The following is a 21,095-nucleotide window of genomic DNA, read 5'->3' as shown; positions in this document are numbered from 1 at the left end:
CTGCCATGATCACCCGAGACGCTGGCAATGACACCCCTTTATAAATGTGCTTAGTTACCACCAAATCTCTGAAGGCGTAAATAGCGTTGCGTGGCAATTAGCACAGATCTTTGTGAATTTGTGTTTTTGCGATGAGGCTAATTTGCATAGAAAGGGGCACATGTTCCGCCCATATTAGCTCATTTAAATACCCACAGATGGCACCGACGCAATGCTGATGGCAACGCAGTTAGCACCGCATTTCACCCTTTGCGCTTGCTTTGTGAATAACAAACTGTGTTTCGGAGCTATTTGCACAAAGCATAGCATCAGAAAAAGCCACGCAATCCCTTTGTGAATTTGCCCCACAGTAAACTAACTGAGAGAACAGAGACATCTTCACTACATCTGTACACATAGTAAACTAACAGAGAACAGAGGCATCTTCACTACATCTGTACACATAGTAAACTAACTGAGAGAACAGAGGCATCTTCACTACATCTGTACACATAGTAAACTAACAGAGAACAGAGGCATCTTCACTACATCTGTACACATAGTAAACTAACAGAGAACAAAGAGATCTTCACTACATCTGTACACATAGTAAACTAACTGAGAGAACAGAGACATCAGTATTTTCCCCAACATAGATATAGTATTTATGGCCGGTTTAGATGAATCGACGAATTGATAAAATAATCAACTGATTAATCGATAACAAAATAATCCTTAGTGATAGCCCTAGTATTTTCCCCAACATAGATATAGTACTTTGCTGGCTTGTTGCAGTGTTCTTGCTTGATGCAGATGTTGGCTGTATATCTTTTTACTGTCCAGAGTCGTCGGAGGAGGATGAGGAAGAAGACGATGAGAGCGATGAAGACTGGAGCTCACATAGTGGACTTGCAGCAGAGGAAGAGAAGGGAGGGGGTGAAAACTCAGAAGATGAAATTGGTAAAGAAGAGGAAGATGAGGCAGAAAGTGAAAAAGAGGACGGTGAGAATGACGTGGGATGGGAATACATTATTTCGAATTTGAATTTCTTCAATATTTAGTTTCAAAAGTGTGGCTATGACGGTTCTCTCAGTTTCAGAAAAGGACACAGACTGGTTTGTAATCCAAGGTTACGAGGAGCTTGGAGAGAAAAATGGAGCTAAACTACAGACAAGACTCTTGGAAATCCGGCTCAAGAGATTGTCAACGGTAAGATGGGGAGGAAAATATTACAGTGAGTTTCTTTTGCATAATGCATTTGCACATTTTATATAAGAACCTTTTACATGATAAAAAATATAGATGTAGTGTATTAAAAAAAGAAATAATTGCTTAACTAGGCTTGCCTAGTCTCGTTCTTGGCTGGGTCTTGCTTAACTAGGCTTGCCTAGTCTCATTCTTGGCTGGGTCTTGCTTAACTAGGCTTGCCTAGTGTCGTTCTTTGCTGGGTCTTGCTTAACTAAGCTTGCCTAGTCTCATTCTTGGCTGGGTCTTGCTTAACGTTAGGTTATGACTATAACCAAGTTCTGTTAGTTAGGGGCGATGCTTGGCATCACACTGCACTATCTCGCGTACGTGCACGCGTACTGAATAAACCACAAATGTACCTCTAATACCAGTATTAGTCTGACCACACCCCTCATCAGCTTACCTTCATAAGCAGGTGTGTGGTCACCTGCTCTCCTCCTTCCCAAGCTTTCACCACAAGGTGAGGACAAGGGCTGCAGCGGCCGTCTGATGCCAAGCATCGCCCCTAACTAACAGAACTTGGTTATAGTCATAACCTAACGTTCTGTATCGTTAGTGGCTTAGCTTGGCATCACACTGCACAAGCGAGGCCAAGCGGAGCCACTTGGCTGACAAATACACCCCGCTGACAGCCCCCCAAAACCATCAGAACAGGGAGGGCCGAGCCCCCCCGACCCCCCCTAATGGAGGGTATCCCCCCTATTAGAGGCTTCACGGGAAGGCGACGGACCCGACCGTGCGAAGAGGCACTCAAGCAACTTAACGCACAGGGTGAGCAGACCGTGGCTTGACCCCACGACTACACACACGCACAACCCGCATGCCACCCGGGAACGAACGGAGGAACAACCTCGTTACTGCCCCCAGAATCACGGGGGGTCAAGGGCAAACCCAACCCCGTGGCAAGGCCGTAGCAGCGGAGCGCGAAGGAAGACCCAGACCCACCAAAAGGACTGGACTCCCTGGAATGGGGGCCCGGAGAAGTCCATGATGCCAGCATCAAGACCCCACCAGGTGGGCACGTAGTGCCCCGCCCCCCACATCGCCAGCGTATTCGGACAAAGGCCCCCCAGTTACTGCACCTGGTAATCCCAGGCGGAATCCCAAGTACTAACCAGGCCAGAACCTGCTTAGCTTCCGAGATCGGACGAGATCGGGCGTGTTCAGGTCGGCATGGCCGTAAACCGAGCGGGCCCCGTCCCCCCAATAGTACACCGCCTGGCACACTGACCCTGCAGAACAGGCAGTCAGCATGGCCGTAAGCACACAAAAAAGGTTAACCAACGGAAGCAGGCAGCGCACCGGGGAAAAACCAGGCAACAGGCTGTTAACCCTAGCCTGGAGACTGCGGACGAGACAGGCGCCAGAGGGGACAGCTGAACACAGCCGCCCCGGCGGAAGGAGCGTAAGCTGGCGGTGTTGCATGACCAAGCCTCCATTTAACAACCCCCACCCAGAGGGGTCGAGGCAGAGAAGGCTGACACGATTGGCAGACGTCATGAACGTGCAGGGGCACCCTCAAACGGTGAACCCGGGAGTTGACACTGCTCCAACACACCAGGGAATCAACCACCTCGGTGTTACCCAATGCGGTGGTTGTTCCTATAACCCCTCAAGAAAAAACTCCAAAACACACCTGCGGGTATACACCGGCTATACCGCAGTACAAGCGTTTCAGTTTCCAAAAAGGGTTAACCCAGGCCTACGGGTCGCAAACATCACTTCGGACCGGGCCTGGCGGTACGGGAAGCACAGGGTCACCAGAGGAGGTCAAAAAACCACCCCCACAGGCCCCTCTTCGCCATGCGTGAGAGAGGAGCGAAAAATAATGGAGAACCAGCCCCTAAGCACACCGTACCTGGTATTCCCCGGCGGTCTCCCAACCAAGTACTAACCAGGACCAACCTGTGTAGCGGCCGAGATCCGACGTGATCGAGCGAGTACAGAATGGCATGGCTGTAAGCCATGACGACAGTGCTGAGTAAAAACATACCCAACCAGGGTCTCCATAGCGCTTAACCCTGTGACACCCAGACCGACCTGGCATTTTTCCCCCTGAAAAAAGCCCAAGTCCCTCAGGGTACCAGAACAGCAGATCTGCATCCCCGGCGGACAACGGGTTCAACTGATCTGGACCAGCGTGACCAGAACCAGTCCCGTGCCCTAACCACGCCGACATGCCTACTCCAGGAGAAGGGCAGATATGCGTGTTGATCTTAACATGAAAAGAAGGCGCCACCCAGACGTTCGGACGAACCGCGCCTGGTGACCCACCCCAAGGGCGTGAGACCCCACTACATATGTTCAGATCCATCCCGTCATCATCCCCCAGACATGAACGAGAATCCGTCGACAACCCACCCAGGTCATGGGATGTGGTCGTCGGAAGAGGAAAAACCCCCATCTCAGTTGCTTTATAAAAACGCTGTTTCAACCACAAGCAACCAAGGCGTGCCAGTCAATCGCCTGTTTACAGCGAGCTAGCACTATACGTGCGTCGGGACACACCCCCATCAATGAACAGGCTATTTAGACCTGTCATTGAATCCCCAAGGCGCCCAGGGGAACGACAAGAGGGGTGTGACACTCCCTAACTCCAACACTTCTGGAATAGAAAGAAGGAAGCATCAACAGTATGTATCCCAGTCTACACAGCCGGGGTAAAAAATGTTCACATTTTTACATCCCACCACCCTCCCATAGGAAAGAGACGGGGATCCCCAGAGAGACTTCCCACGCGAGCTGTACAGATTGAAAAGAATATATTGCACCTTGAGCCATGTAAAAAACTGGTTTTAGGGCCTCCGGGGAAGAGGCACTGAACCCATACACACTCAATAAACGAATTGAATCGAATATACATACAATAGAAAAGGACCCTTCTAGAGGGTCCACTCACTTTGACAATCTGAGGAGGAAGGCTCTGTACTCTGATGGAGGCTTCCTCACATGGAAGAAGGAGTCCGAACTCACAGAAGGCCCGAATAGGCGCTTGGTGAGGAGGAGCCCTGACCACCCCCCCTGAAAACAGATCCATCACATGGACCTGAACAGCACACGGAAGTCCTACCAACAGAGACGCGCACGGTGACGTACTCTATGGCGGGGGAATTCCTGCGGTGCACACGCCCAATATACCAGGCCGTGGGACCAGGAACTCCCTCCCCCCCCCCCCCGTAACGTGCCGAACCGCCACGTGACGGGAACCTTGAAGGACAGGGGGTGTACCCCTGACCGACAGAACAATGGGGAGAGGAAAGGTTACCAGTTCACCCCTTTACGACCCCACACCCATGATACGACGTAACGACAAAAAGAGAATGACACAGTCATAGTCAGCTCTATGAAGCGTTTCACAGCTCCACACAGCGCATGAGCTAACCTGCTATCTGATTTTTACTAAGGAAAAACACAGAATAGAGAGGGCTCTAAGAACCCCGGTCCAACATACACATGTGCTTCTGTGGCCAGTACAACCCAGTTGTAGGTCACATGACACACACAACCCATCATCACCTACAAAAAATGGCAAAAACACTCAACAGAGGAACGCCGTTTTTTTCACAATGAGAGAATACATCATTCTTGATTAGTATCGACCACAGGCCTTGCTAAGCACACATGACAGCAACCAAACCAATTTCCCTTTAGGAAATAAGTTTCTCCAGCAGATTTAGCACAACCTCAGCAATCAAGCTAAGAGTTACATCGTATCCCTACCACACAAAAGACACAATTAATGCACAACATGTCTGATAGGAGGTGATAAAGTCCCCAGGGAACCGAACGCACTGAACCCATACACACTCAATAAACGAATTGAATCGAATATACATACAATAGAAAAGGACCCTTCTAGAGGGTCCACTCACTTTGACAATCTGAGGAGGAAGGCTCTGTACTCTGATGGAGGCTTCCTCACATGGAAGAAGGAGTCCGAACTCACAGAAGGCCCGAATAGGCGCTTGGTGAGGAGGAGCCCTGACCACCCCCCCTGAAAACAGATCCATCACATGGACCTGAACAGCACACGGAAGTCCTACCAACAGAGACGCGCACGGTGACGTACTCTATGGCGGGGGAATTCCTGCGGTGCACACGCCCAATATACCAGGCCGTGGGACCAGGAACTCCCTCCCCCCCCCCCCCGTAACGTGCCGAACCGCCACGTGACGGGAACCTTGAAGGACAGGGGGTGTACCCCTGACCGACAGAACAATGGGGAGAGGAAAGGTTACCAGTTCACCCCTTTACGACCCCACACCCATGATACGACGTAACGACAAAAAGAGAATGACACAGTCATAGTCAGCTCTATGAAGCGTTTCACAGCTCCACACAGCGCATGAGCTAACCTGCTATCTGATTTTTACTAAGGAAAAACACAGAATAGAGAGGGCTCTAAGAACCCCGGTCCAACATACACATGTGCTTCTGTGGCCAGTACAACCCAGTTGTAGGTCACATGACACACACAACCCATCATCACCTACAAAAAATGGCAAAAACACTCAACAGAGGAACGCCGTTTTTTTCACAATGAGAGAATACATCATTCTTGATTAGTATCGACCACAGGCCTTGCTAAGCACACATGACAGCAACCAAACCAATTTCCCTTTAGGAAATAAGTTTCTCCAGCAGATTTAGCACAACCTCAGCAATCAAGCTAAGAGTTACATCGTATCCCTACCACACAAAAGACACAATTAATGCACAACATGTCTGATAGGAGGTGATAAAGTCCCCAGGGAACCGGGGGGGAAAACACAATCCTCCTATTTTACCCTCAATACGGCCAGTTAAAACAGGAAAACCTGTTAATGTGTGAACACACTGTTCATTGTCATTACAGTCTGAGAAAGAACATTCTTTTACTCACTTGTCACCAAGCACAGCTTCATAGGTTAGTTGCCTTAGTAGTGAGTACACGGTACACATAAACACCATGATGTTTCTCACACAACAACCAGATCAATACATCACGATCTGCACGGAGAAGCTAACTGCCAGTGACAAAAACAGCTCACACATAACCCGCAAGTAACGTATCCTAAATGCATTGCAACAACACACGTTTTGGGAAAAAACACCGTTATTCACAATACATTTAGCAAAGTAAAACCAGAAGACGTGTTATGAGGTCTGGTCAACCCCGTTCCTACCCGGAACGCAGATCAGCGAAGTGCAGTCACAAGACACCGTAGAACACAGCCGTCCTGTGTTGTTCGATCCGGGCAGCGTCGCCGCTCCAACCAGTCGCTACAGTCCTCTTAGTTGACGCAATCCCCGTCCAGGCTCAGGGCAGGGTCGACGAAACATCCCCTGTCAAGGATGACGTCGCGGTCAAGAGTGTAAAACATGTTAAAATCAAAGCACGTTCAACAGAATAGCATCAAGCTAACGGCGATCAGAAGCGAGCTCCCGGCGGCGCGCGAGAAGCTAAGCTACCCCGCGCCAGCCATGGCCATAGCAGCAAGCTAACGTTACCTAGCGACCACGACATGCTAGCCCCGCAGCTAACAGCTGACTGGCTAATAGTAGGCCTTAAGCAGGCCATGCAGCGATCCAGCAGGCTAACGCAGCAGTTAACAGCTGACTGGCTAACCGTAAGCTATGAACATGTAACAATGACATAACACTCACCCAGACAGGCCGCCGTTCTGAACCTCTCCTCACTTTTTAAGAGAAAAGAGAAAACAAGACGTCAACACCGCTTCACAACGGTGACATTACCACATCCGGCGGAATCAGCACAGTACCAACTGGCCTGTATAGCTGACTTTGAACATGAATCTGCCGCTATCGCACATTACATGCACATATCCCCTCGTGAAGGAATACTCTCATTTGGATATGAAAGATGGGGTCTTAACACGGTGACAGAGAGAATCCACTCGTCCAGAACACACAGGGATCACCAGTGTCAATGGTCGCGGCCCACTAGTTAAAACTATAATGGTCTCCAGACCAAGGCCTTCTGTCGCCTAGGCGGCTAAACAAAGGACCCTAGCCTGGGGCCGGTTTCCATAAACTTTGTCAAGTAGCCCCCATAGCACTAACAGACAAGTGGAGCCCGCCAGCAAACACTACTCACCCAACCTGGAACGCACCGCTTCTCACAACAGCGGCATGTCCGACAGTTCAGCTGTGGCCTGACAGGTTTCACCCCAACAAACACAGCAAGGAACTGCAGTTGAGAAGCATGCAGCGGCGTGCTCCCAATACGAAAACCGGTGGAGGGTTTTTAGAATGATCATCATCTTCTAGACACTCCAGTACGAAGACAATATCGCCGTATTTTCTCGAAAATAGTGAGAGAGAAAATAAAGATATGATGTCAACGTATCCTTGTTTCCCAAGCTGTTCCTAATCCAATTTCTTCCATCATGGTGTCAAGTGTGGGGATCTACCGAGGCACTTCTTCCTTGTGGTGAAAGCGAGAAGGAGGAGAGCAGGTGACCACACACCTGCTTATGAAGGTAAGCTGATGAGGGGTGTGGTCAGACTAATACTGGTATTAGAGGTACATTTGTGGTTTATTCAGTACGCGTGCACGTACGCGAGATAGTGCAGTGTGATGCCAAGCTAAGCCACTAACGATACAGAACTAGGCTTGCCTAGTCTCGTTCTTGGCTGGGTCTTGCTTAACTAGGCTTGCCTAGTCTCATTATTGGCTGGGTCTTGCTTAACTAGGCTTGCCTAGTGTCGTTCTTTGCTGGGTCTTGCTTAACTAGGCTTGCCTAGTCTCATTCTTGGCTGGGTCTTGCTTAACTAGGCTTGCCTAGTCTCGTTCTTGGCTGGGTCTTGCTTAACTAGGCTTGCCTAGTCTTGTTCTTGGCTGGGTTGGGCTTGACTTGGTGTCTACTGTAGCCTGTTGTCTCTTAGCGAGAGAGAGGCGTGGAGAGAGATACTCTAACCAACCACACTTAAAGTAGATACTTTGATAGTGGGATGTACAATGTACCCCTGTTGTGTACCTTTTCTAACAAATCTCAGACCAAAATCCTGCTCAGACTAGTGTGAGTGAAACCCTGCTCAGAGATTGATGTTGGATTATTCCTGATTCTTGGAACGATTAGTCAGTTAGCTAAGATACATACAGAGTGCTCTCTGCTGGATAACACCACCACCAGGTCCAGAGGACAGAGTGCTCCCTGCTGGATAACAACACCACCAGGTCCAGAGGACAGAGTGCTCCCTGCTGGACAACAACACCACCAGGTCCAGAGGACAGAGTGCTCCCTGCTGGACAACAACACCACCAGGTCCAGAGGACAGAGTGCTCCCTGCTGGACAACAACACCACCAGGTCCAGAGGACCGAGTGCTCCATGCTGGACAACAACAACAACACCTCCAGAGGACAGAGTGCTCCCTGCTGGACAACAACAACACCACCACGTCCAGAGGACAGAGTGCTCCATGCTGGACAACAACACCACCAGGTCCAGAGGACAGAGTGCTGGATAACAACACCACCAGGTCCAGAGGACAGAGTGCTCCATGCTGGACAACAACACCACCAGGTCCAGAGGACAGAGTGCTGGACAACAACACCACCAGGTCCAGAGGACAGAGTGCTCCCTGCTAAACAACAACACCACCAGGTCCAGAGAACGGAGTGCTCCCTGCTGGACAACAACACCACCAGGTCCAGAGGACAGAGTGCAACACCACTTTCCCACAACGGCCTTGACTGCGGCCTGAAACGGTGATCTTCCGACAATGAGTGTGGAGCGTGTGGAGCGTGTGGATGTTTCATGCATTTCATTAGTCCAGACAATGTCTTTGGGCTGATTTATCAGTGTGCAGGTGAGTTTTGAGAGAAACTTTGTGGTCTTGGTTGACCAGGTGGAGAATTTCAGTCTGTTTGACATAAGGCTGAGACCACTTATTGATTTATCGATAACTGGGTGAAATCGATAAGTGGCATCACTTATCGATTTTCTTTGCATGTGTAAAAAAAAAGATATACTTTATACCAGGGGTGGCCAACCAGTCAGAGACTAAGAGCCACAAAAATTACTGTGGTACCACAAAGAGCCACACCATATACCAGCGTTTCTCAACCTTTTTTTTCAGTCACGGCACCCTTCATGTGTTTATAGGTCTCACCCTCTGGCCTCTGAAGTTGCTAATGTCTTTTTTATTTGGGCCTCACAGGGTTAAAAGTACCATGTGAGACCCACAGTTGCAAAATTACTAAATCACTTTTAGCCATTTAAAAAATGTTAAAGGGGAACTGTAGCTGAGGGGTACAATTCCCTGACTGTATTGTTAGATATGATATTTAATACCACTACCTCATGTACTTTAACTTCTGGCCACCCAGTACAAGATATAAGTATGATGAACACTTTCCCACCTGATGAAACGAACCAACACAAATGGACCAAATCGAATATTTAATACAGCAAAGGGTGTACACAATATTCACTTAATTACATTTATGATTTGAAATGTTAAGTATGCACTTTTATGGCAAATGAGTATTCGTAGGTAAATCAACATTGAATGTCCAATCTCTGGTTGCGCAGGGAGTAAGTATACAACCTGGAATATTTAGGAAACGATAGCGATAGTACTTAAATGATTATAGCTGGATACACTAAGGGGGGGGGGGGGGGGGTCCCGCTGGTTGTAAGACAGTAGGAGGGGGGGGTTAGAGAAGTCGCTGGCGGTATCCCATCTGGCCGACGGTGTCTTGGGAGAATCCAAAGTCTTAGACCCAGTGCCCACAGAACCTCGGGCCGTAGACGAACACAGCTGGACCCTCTGTGGAACGGTATCTGCCGGTCCACAACGGAGAGACGTGGTGCGACCTCACGTGTAGAGCGCCGCCTCACCTGTAGTCCTCTCCGGGGGGTAATTCCAACACTCGACAGTGTTGGCCTTTATCCATGGAATAATCAAAGCACATAAAGCATAATCCAAGAGCCGTGGAAGGCTCGCCGTCGTCGGGTAGAGTAATCCAATATACAGGTCCAGTCGCTCTTGACCCGGAGCTCCTCGGATGCAATCACCACTAGGGGTCTGACCAGCCTGGATAAGCGTCCAGATAACGTCAGGAACGATGGGGGTACTGATAACTGTAGAACTCGAACCGAACGATGCACCATACATAAATAGACTATTATTAGCTTAATAGAATACGTCCAACTCGACGGTATGGTGCCAAACTATGACCATTCAACTATTAATCTACACGATATCTCAATGCCTATTCTGGGCCAAGTAGGCCCTACTACACCGCACGTGCTTCGTGGGGAGGCTTTTGCGTCTGTCACTCTGTTGGAGGGTAAAGAACTGGACTAAAAGAAAGTTCTACTTTACGAGCGTCATATATATATGCGCTATGAACAAATAGTACCACACGTATTTCGCCCGGCATATTACTGCGCGGAACCGGGGGCTGCCTCGACATGTTAGGCGGCACGATTGAACTTGAACCTAGGGGTATGGCAACCTGGCGCCAGGTTCTAGTCCAATGGTAGAATGAAACTATTATGGGCTGTTTAGTAGAAACGGGGATATTCAATGCATATTGTACAAGGAATATACAGGGGATATCAAACGATATACAAATACAATTAAATATATATATAAATAAATATACATATTCGGTTTAATCTGATCCTTCACAACAGGAACTATTTTACTATTTCTTTCACTATTTGGGCACTTTTACACAATTCCTGTGAGTCTATGGAACACCTAGGTTTTTTTCAAAAAAAATGCATTGTTTTGTATTTCTAATCAAGTACTAAAAACCGCATTTTTCTACCTCAAGATCTTAAGCCGTTTTGAGGCTGGGCTCCAACCACTGTGTGGCCTGGTGCCAACTGCCACATCAACTGCCACATTATTATGCAGCTGAGAAATCTCTGACATCACAGATATGCACATTTTCAGATGACTCAGTTCAGTGAGGGTGAATATTGTGAGAGGAGAATTGGAAGAATTCGCCAATATGAGAATTAGAGACATATATCCTATTAATATAAGTCCACATAGCTAAGAAACAATGGTAAACACTGAAAAAAGCCATTTATAAGATAGTTCCCCTTTAAGCACATGTATAGTCAATTGGTCCTGTTGTTCAGCCTCACAATGCTATTTGATAGTAAATGTGTTTATACGTCCCACCCTCTGGCCTCTGAAGTTGCTAATTTCTTTTTAATTTGGGCCTCACAGGGTTAACCTCTTAAGCCCGAGATATACAGTAAAAGTGTATATTTTCAGCATTACGTTTGTTTACCAATTATTTTAACTGTTATTAGTGAAATATAAGATTATAGAAATCTCAGGGCATTGAGTCGGAAACCGGCGCATATTGACAGGAGGAAGTGGCACAGCCAAAAGTGAGTAGTCTTTTGAAGGAAGAGACTCAGGGCTTTCAAATTTCGAAAAACTACCCTACCCAGCTCACACCAGCCCCTGTCAATCATCTGACTTCTGGATTTACTTTTTAATTTCTCTTATTTTTTGGGATTATCTCCCACAAACCTGAACGTTATTGCCATAAAACAGAACGCAGTTAGTTTCTCTACCTTTCTGTGAACGTCTTGCAAAAAACGGTGTTGCAATATGATGAAAAATGGTGGAGAAATTTACATTATAAAAAAGATGGCAGAATTCAGTACTGTATCTACAAAACCTTCTGTTTAATCATCTTCCCTTTATTCATTTGCTTAGATTTTTCAGGTCTGGTCAATTTTAGCATGGTGTTATTTACAGTCAAAGATTTTTAAATAGAATTGATATTCTCCTTTGGTTCATTACAATTTACTCAAGCCTAGTAACAGACACACTATTTCTGACACTGATCCATATATGTCCCTAGATTCAGATGCCAAGAACATGCAAATGGACCATAAAAAAAAAATTGTAAATGTTTATTCTACGTCCTTATGGAATGAGTGACATAAAAAAAAAAAAAAAAGTAAAAAAAAAAAAAAAAAATGTATGGATGGAAGAGCCGCACATTGACGGGCAAAGAGCTGCATGCGGCTCGCGAGCCGCGGGTTGGCCACCCCTGCTTTATACTATACTAGGTCTTGTGGCATGTTTTAGTTAAAACATCCCCATTTCATGTAAATTCAGTTGAATTGCAACTCTGCACTGTGCATTCAATATGCAGTGCACTCCTCCATCACATACAGAGACCACCGACTATAAAATGAGAATGATCACTGTGGTAGTTTTGAATGGGGAAATCTGTAACACTAAAGATGGCGGCAATGACAAAGAATTGCTGCAAGATTAACATAAATGTGTTGTTTAAATAATAATAAAAGTATATATTTAAAAAATATACTAATAAAAAATATCGATAGGTTTGATTGAAAATGTTATTAACAGATTGCAGAATGGGTACAATACAGTATGGCTCATTACACACAATTGTTAAGGGGATGCAGACCAGAGAGACTTTCGTCTTGTTTACATTAGAGTCCCCCATTTTCAATTCATAATGAATTGTAAGTAAGGGTGCAATTAGCACCGTGCAATCCATTCTTTGTGGATCCCGCCCCCAGTCTGTTTGACACTGTGGTCTTGGTTGATCATCAAAGTCAAAGTCAACTTTATTGTCATTTCCCATAATGTGCAAGACATACAGAAAATGTAATTACGTTCCCCCCTTCCCACAGTGTATATAAAAATATCTCTACAATATAAACAAAGTAATATAGGACACAATATACAACACACAATATACAGGACTATGTACAATATAAACAGTAGCTAAAAATAAATGAATGAGTGACTTAAATAAAAGAGGTAAAAGAGAACTTAGTGCAAATCTTCCTACCAGCGGTAGTACATAGTCAAATAAAATAAAGTGGCAGTGAGTTAGTAAAGTGGCAGTGTGTGTCTGTGGGATGGTGTGTGTGTCAGTGGGTTGTGGGTTCCTAGTCCAGAGTCTGTGGGGGCAGAGTAAGAGAGGGGGAGAGCTGGGAGAGAGTTCAGCTTCCCGACAGCCTGATGGATGAAGCTGCCTTTCAGTCTGCTCGTCCTAGCTCAGAGGCTCCTCATTCTCCCGGAGGGCAGGGTGGGTGATGAGTGCTTTGCAGGCCAGGCGTGTGTTGTAGATGTCCTGGAGGGAGGGGAGGGGGGCACCAACGATCCTCTCAGCTGTTCTGACCGTTGCAGGGTCTTGTGGCAGCATGCCGTGCAACCCTCGTACCACGCGGTTATGCAGCTGGTCAGGAGGCTCTCGATGGTGCCCCAGTAGAAGGAGCACAAGATGGGAACTGAGGCTCCAGCTCTTCTCAGTTTGCGGAGGAAGTAGAGGCGCTTCAGGTTGTTCAGCAGAGTGGTGTCACTGTCACAGGTCTGTGGTCAGGGTTTGTAGTCTGTGATGGTCTGAATCCCCCGCCACAGGCTCCTGGTGTCTCTGCTGTCACTGAAACGGTGCTCTGTCCTCTTTGGGCGCTTTCACACCGGCAAGACTCCGGCTCTGTTCTGGAGCCTCTGAACCTTGGTGCTTTCTGGTGAACCAGCCCGTGTGTACACCTATTTAAGCAGAACCCAACGCTCCACCATCCTCCGTCATCAAAACAGCTTCAAAGGTTCGGCATTGCATCTGCACCATGTACTCAACAGGTAGCAATCTCAAGATGAGATCCGATTTAAATGTATTGTCATTATACAGCACAAGTACAATACACCATCCAACCAAAGTGGATAAAGAAATGCTCCAGAAAAAAATAAATGAATGAAATAAAAAAGAAGTTGTGAAACCAAGAGATTTGAACCTGGGACCATAGGATCCACAGGCAGCCACACTAACCAGTTGAGCTAAAGGGTCCGACGTTGACTGCAACTGACTAATCCATAGTTTACACTTGTCAAGAGCCGATTGCGCAGTCGGTTAGTATTGGCATTAATAAATCAGATGTCATGCTAATATGTCATGTTCTACAGTAGGACTTACTACTATGATACGCAATAAAACAAGTCATTAGAATAATAGAAGCCTACTTTGCTGGACCGATTCATTTCGAACATATACAGTACGTGTGTGTGTGTATGTGTGTGCTTGCGCACTTTGGCTCACTACCTTTCTTCACGCATATTTATTTCTGGAGCATTTCTTTATCCACTCTGGTTGGATGGTGTATTGTACTTGTGCTGTATAATAACAATACATTGGAATCTAATCTCATTTTGAGATCAGTCACAAATCGCTTCCTGTTGAATGGATCGATTGAGTGCAATGCTGAACCTCGAAAAAAAGTTTTTGCTTGTCCCGACAGCCTAGAATATGACACGCCCACTGATGATGTCACGGTTCGCAAGGAAAAAACAACAATTTCCCGAACCAATTAATCCCGTTGTGAACGCGCCTATTTGTGTACTGCCTTTTTGCATTTTTGATGCCAATGTCCAAGTCGGCCCTGGCTGTTCTCAGGCCAGGGCAGGCGGCGTTCCGGGCCCTCAGTAAACCATGGACTTCCCCTGTCAGCCATGGTTTCTGATTGATGCATTTACTGATGTAGGCAGTGACTGTCTCTGTATATTCACGGATGTTGGTGTGATGGTTATAGGTGGCTGCCTGCTTAAACATTATCCCAGGCTGTGGTGTCAAAGCAGTCTTGAAGTGTTGAGGAGGCATCCTCTGGCCACACCTGCACTTGCTTCTGAACTGGTCTGGTGACTTTAGCCCTTGGCCTGTATGCTGGCATTAGCATGACAGTAGTGTGATCAGAAGCACCCAGGTCGGGGAGGGGTGTAGCCTTGTATGCTCCTCTCAGGGTTGTACACAAGGTCCAGTGTGTTTTTTACCTGTGTAGGAAAATTAACATGTTGTTGAAGTTGTGAGCATACAGACTTAAGGTTTGGTTGAAATCGCCAGCCACGATGAGAAGTCCATCTGGATGGGCTGTCTGTTGCTCACAGATGGCGTTGTTCAGTTCCTATAGTGCCCTGTCTCTGTCGTTGTTGTTAGAGCAGGGGGGAATGTAAACTCCCTCGGTAGGTAGAATGGCCGACACTTTAGGAACATTAACTCAACCAGGGCTGAGCAGTGTTTACGTACCACCAGTGTCTTGACACCAAGCATCTCTGATGTAAACACAGACCCCGCCGCCGCAGGTCTTGCCTTCTTCCGGGAGGACCATGTCTGCCCGGTAGCATGTTAGCTCATGTTTGACTCTTTCAACAGTTTCCTAAAGGTGAAAAACAACACTCTCTCGCCGCCTGCTGTGTCGTTGTATGTGGTCCTGTTTATTGTCCAGGGAGCGTACGTTAGCGAGTAGGATAGATGGTATAGCTGGCTTGTTTGGGTTAGCCGCTAGCCTAGCTCGTATACCTCCACGCTTGCCCCTGCTTCTGCTTCCTCTTGCACCGCCTGCGGTGCGTCCTCAGCGGGCACGACTCAGTGGTGGTGGAGTGGTGGGCTGCCGGATAGTCCAATGGCCCGTAGCTCCTCAACGTGCACCGGATTTAATTCACTAAATACCGTACTGCCGATGTCGATCAGGCTCTCATGGCTGTATGTTTGCCTTGAGGTGGATAAGCGCGACCAACACTCACACACGACGAGTAATAACAATTAAAACATGTAAACGCTGCATTATCGGGACAGAGGGTAGCCGCTGTGCCTGCTCGCACCGCCATCTTGGTCTTGATGTGGAGAGCCTTAGTCTGTTTGACACTGTGGTCTTGGTTGATCAGGTGGAGAGCCTTAGTCTGTTTGACACTGGTCTTGGTTTATCAGGTGGAGAGCCTTAGTCTGTTTGACACTGTGGTCTTGGTTGATCAGGTGGAGAGCCTTAGTCTGTTTCACACTGGTCTTGGTTTATCAGGTGGAGAGCCTTAGTCTGTTTGACACTGTGGTCTTAGTTGATCAGGTGGAGAGAGTAGAGCCATATGAAATCCGCGTTCACGGAATCGCGGAATTGACCAATAAAAATGGAATCAACTGCAAAACGTGGAATATTGCAGAATTTGGCCTAATCTGGACTGAAATTCCGTTTTTAGGTGGAACGTTTGGTGCAAAGCAAACATGACCGGGGACCGCTGCGTGTTACACACAACACAACAGTGTCCAAGCGTCTGCCGTCTGGCTGCTTTGGTGTTAACGTCGTCAAGAAGCTAAGAAATTCCGCAATAAGCCCTAAATTCAGATCAGAGCAGTATCCTAATGACTTTTATGCCTCCGGCGATAAGGTGTTTTGCTAATTCTGTCAATGTTCCTTTGGACTAGACCCGCAAAAACACATGCGACACTATTGTGATTAAATAGCTAAATCTGGTGCACCCATCCATTTGTTTAATGCAAGTGATTGTCAGTACACACTGTCCTTTATAAACTAAATAAACTAAACTAAAGGTGCCCAAATGATTCATTACTATATTTCATCACAATATAATAGATATAGCTAGGCTACTGACATTGTCATTGTGATAATGTCAGTAGTAGCTAGCTGTATCTATTGTTTACACTTGAAATATGTATTTTTATTTTGTGTGCATTTTTATTTTGTCACAATATTATTTAAAAGATATTGTGTAAAATTGAACTGTATTTCTGATTTGCAGCACTTAAAAACATTAAATGGACCGTTATATCTTATTCAATTGTGGACATTTATTCATCCCCACTTATTAGACACTATTCCTGATGGTAAAATGAGCATAAAAAGCTAAATACAGAATTCTGAAATATTAAAACGGAAAAAACGGAATTTGGGAAAAAATGTTATGGAATTTGGAAAATAATAAAACGGATTTCATATGGCTCTAGGAGAGAGTTAGAGAGTCTGTTTGACACTGGTCTTGGTTGACCAGGTGGAGAGCCTTACTCTGTCTGACACTGTGGTCTTAGTTGATCAGGTGGAGAGAGTTAGAGAGTCTGTTTGACACTGTGGTCTTGGTTGATCAGGTAGGGAGCTTTAGAGAGTCTGTTTGACACTGTTGGGCTGTGTCTTGACACAATAAGCAGGTCATGGTGCTTCTGGCAGGGAGGTGGTCAGACATTGTGGCCTAAGCGTATATACTGGGCTACTTCCTCATTTTTAATAAAAACTAATATGTACTGATTGAAAAATGCACAATTCATCTACTGTATGGAACCAGCTGTTAGAGGCCAGAATAGAACTACAGTATCATGATTAGTGTTTTAGACAAATTGCGATTTTTTTTCCTGTAATGTCTGGCTTTAGCATTATAATTACAAATCAAGATTCAGTTTATTGTCATTCCTCTCAGCCTAGAGCAGTGCAACAAGAAAGGATAAAATAGAAACTAAAATGTATCTGCATATAAAATAATAAATCTAAAATAGCTAAAAACAATTAAGAAGCGATATGAAAAACATCAATCAATGATCAAATAAAAACATACTCTAAGTCAACATATAGGACACTTGGGCAGTTGGGGCCGGCTAAGTGGCGCAGTGTTAGGGGTGGGAAAGCCGGTGGGTGGGGATTGGACATTGTGGACAGCGACTCCTACAGGTCGGTTGGTGCGCCTGTACAGCAGAATCAGGAAGTATCGGGGGCAGCATGAGCCTCTCACGCGTTACTCCTCGCCACTGAGAGATCGCGCTGTTCAGGTGAAAAGATGCGACAGCTGCCTCCTCGTGTACCGGAGGGGACACGTGATGCAAGGCTTGGTCCTCACTGCAGCCGACCAGTGGGAGGCATGGTCTAGCAACGTTGGCGAGGCGAAATTGGGATGAGAGAAAAATAGAAAAATAAGGAGAAAAAGTGGATTAAAAAAAAAAACATATATCAATAATCAAATGCAAACATATAGGATTCTCAGGGATGCTCGATATTGGCATTTTTACCTATACCGATATTGTCCAACTCTTAATTTATGATACCGATATCAACCGATATCAACCGATACCAACCGATACCGATATATGCAGGGTTTCCCCCCCAAAAAACGGAATAATTTCAGGTAATTAACATTACATATCTCTTGTTGTGGAATTAACACAACATTATGCATACTTTTGACAATAAATAAAATCAGAATTTGTTCTTACTTGCTTGCCTGGGTAAATAAAGGTTATAGAAATGTAATTTTTTTTTTTTTTTAAACCGATACCGATATTTTCCGATATCACATTTTAATGCCGATATCGGCCGATAATATCGGTAGGCCGATAATATCGGACATCCCTAAGGACTCTCAATCAATAATCAAATAAAAACATATAAGTCAACATAGGAGGAGCAGAGAGTACTGACAATGGGCTCTGTTGATTAGTCTGATGGCTTGGGGGGGGAAACTGTTCACCCCATAGTGCAAGTGCTTCGAGAGGCACATAAAAAAAACTAAATCTATGCCACACTAGACCAGCACCAGTTTACTTTTCGTGAAAACAGATCCACAGATTATGCCATATCCACAGTACTCCATAGCACCCTCACTCACCTGGAAAACAAGAATACGTATGCCAGATTTCTGTTTGTCGACTACAGTTTGGCATTTAACACAATAATCCCCTCCAAACTGGTCATCAAACCCGCCAACCTAGGCTTCACCCCTGAGCTGTGCACCCTCATCATGGACTTCCTGTCTGAGCGGCAACAGGTAGTGAGGACAGACTCCATTACCTCTGCTCCTCTGACCCGGAGCACTGGAGCTCCTCAGGGCTGTGTCCTGAGCCCCCTCCTGTACTCCCTGTACACTTACGACTGCGTATCTTCACACCACTCAAACCTGGTGGTCAAGTTTGCCGACGATACAACCGTGGTGGGCTTGATCACCCATGGGGATGAGTCGGCTTACAGGAGGGAGGTCGACAACCTGGCACAGTGGAGCGAGGATAACAACCTCTCACTCAACATCGCCAAAACCAAAGAGCGGGTGGTGGACTTCAGGAGGGGGAGGAAGACCAGAGTTGGCCCCCATCACAATTGGAGGTGCTGCTGTGGAGAGAGTGGGCCAGTTCAGGTTCCTTCGGAGTCAACATCACAGAGGACCTGAAATGGGACACCCATGCGGATCAGGTGGTGAAGAAGGCCCAACAACGCCTCTTCCACCTGAGAAGACTTAAAAAGTTTGACATGGGGCATAGTATCCTGCGTGCATTCTACAGGGGCACCACAGAGAGTGTCCTTACCGGCTGCATCACAGCTTGGTACGGGAACTGCACTGCTCACAGCCGCAGAGCGATACAGAGAGTTGTTAAGACAGCTCAGAAAATCTGCGACTGTGGGCTCCCCTGCATACAGGACATCTATAACAACCGGAAGATCATTAAAGACCCCAGCCATCCCAACAACGGCTTGATCCAACTGCTGCCTTCTCAGAGGCGTTACCACAGCCTCAGAGCCAGGTCCAGCAGGCTCAAGGACTCATACTACCATCAAGCCATCAGACTCATGAACACTATCTAATCATTCAGATTTTATTGTATGTATTTATATTTTAAGTACTTTATGTTGATTTTATTCTACTGTTGCACTTTTTATATTAACCACTCTCAGCACTGTCACTTTTTCATACATCATTATTATTGTTATTATGCTGGTTTTCACCGTGTTTTTGTGTATTGTATTGTTCTATTGTGTATTTTATTGCCATGCTGTAGGTCGAGGGGGCAAGGCCCAAGAATCTTGCTCTTTTTTGTATAAGAAATATGACAAAGATGCAACAATAAAGCTGAATCTGAATCAGTCACCTCATGCTATGTGTCCAATGGAGAATGAACAGTCACCTCATGCTATGTGTCCAGTGGAGAGTCACCTCATACTATGTGTCCAGTGGAGAATGGAGAACGGTCACCTCTGTAATTTCACTGTAAGGCAGGGTTAATCAGAAGGTCTTAAAGTATACATCTATACATTGCCTTAGACTGCCAGTTTGTAAACTGGCTATCTCTTCATTTGAATGTTTCTGTCTCTCTGTTCCCCAGATCCACCCCCTGTCCTGCTGCCCGGCAACCAATAGAGACATGGAGGAATTGAGACGTCATTCATGTGACCAGTGTGGGAAGAGCTTCAAGACAAAGGGAGAACTTAAAAGTCATCACATGGTACACACAGGAGAGAAACCTTACTGCTGTGACCAGTGTGGGAAGAGCTTCAAGACAAAGGCAGAACTTAAAAGTCATCACATGGTACACACAGGAGAGAAACCTTACTGCTGTGACCAGTGTGGGAAGAGCTTCAAGACGATGGGAGAACTTAAAAGACACCACATGGTACACACAGGAGAGAAACCTTACTGCTGTGACCAGTGTGAGAAGAGCTTCAAGAGGATGCGAGAACTTAAAAGTCATCACATGGTACACACAGGAGAGAAACCTTACTGCTGTGACCAGTGTGATATGAACTTCAAGACAAAGGCAGATCTTAAACAACACCATGTGGGACACACAGGAGAGAAACCTTACTGCTGTGACCAGTGTGAGAAGAGCTTCAAGAGGAAGGGAGAACTTAAAAGTCATCACATGGTACACACAGGAGAGAAACCTTACTGCTGTGACCAGTGTGAGAAGAGCTTCAAGACAAAGGCAGAACTTAAAAGACACCACATGGTACACACAGGAGAGAAACCTTACTGCTGTGACCAGTGTTGGAACAGCTTCAAGACAAAGGCAGAACTTAAAAGTCATCACATGGTACACACAGGAGAGAAACCTTACTGCTGTGACCAGTGTGGGAGTAGCTTCAAGACGAAGGCAGAACTTAAAAGTCATCACATGGTACACACAAGAGAGAAACCTTACTGCTGTGACCAGTGTGGGAAGAGCTTCAAGACGATGAGAGAACTTAAAAGGCATCACATGGTACACACAGGAGAGAAACCTTACTGCTGTGACCAGTGTGATATGAGCTTCAAGAGAAAGTCACAAATTAAAAGACACCACATGGTACACACAGGAGAGAAACCTTACTG

The 21,095-nt window shown here is 46.2% G+C and overlaps 1 long non-coding RNA gene across 1 annotated transcript; it reads left to right on the top strand.

Annotated features, from left to right (window-relative positions):
* The first annotated feature begins 848 nt into the window (after window positions 1-848).
* Window positions 849-20,239, top strand: LOC311241507. The gene is made up of 3 exons (XR_014620552.1): window positions 849-981; window positions 1,073-1,188; window positions 20,110-20,239. It is a non-coding gene; the product is annotated as an uncharacterized lncRNA (long non-coding RNA).
* The last annotated feature ends 856 nt before the right edge of the window (window positions 20,240-21,095 follow it).

This window comes from Notolepis coatsorum (genome assembly GCF_963971535.1).
Source record: "Notolepis coatsorum genome assembly, chromosome: 15".
Classification (NCBI taxonomy): Eukaryota; Metazoa; Chordata; class Actinopteri; order Aulopiformes; family Paralepididae; genus Notolepis; species Notolepis coatsorum.
Note: the sequence above shows the minus strand (reverse complement) of the source record. Positions and strands in the feature narration are given on the sequence as shown.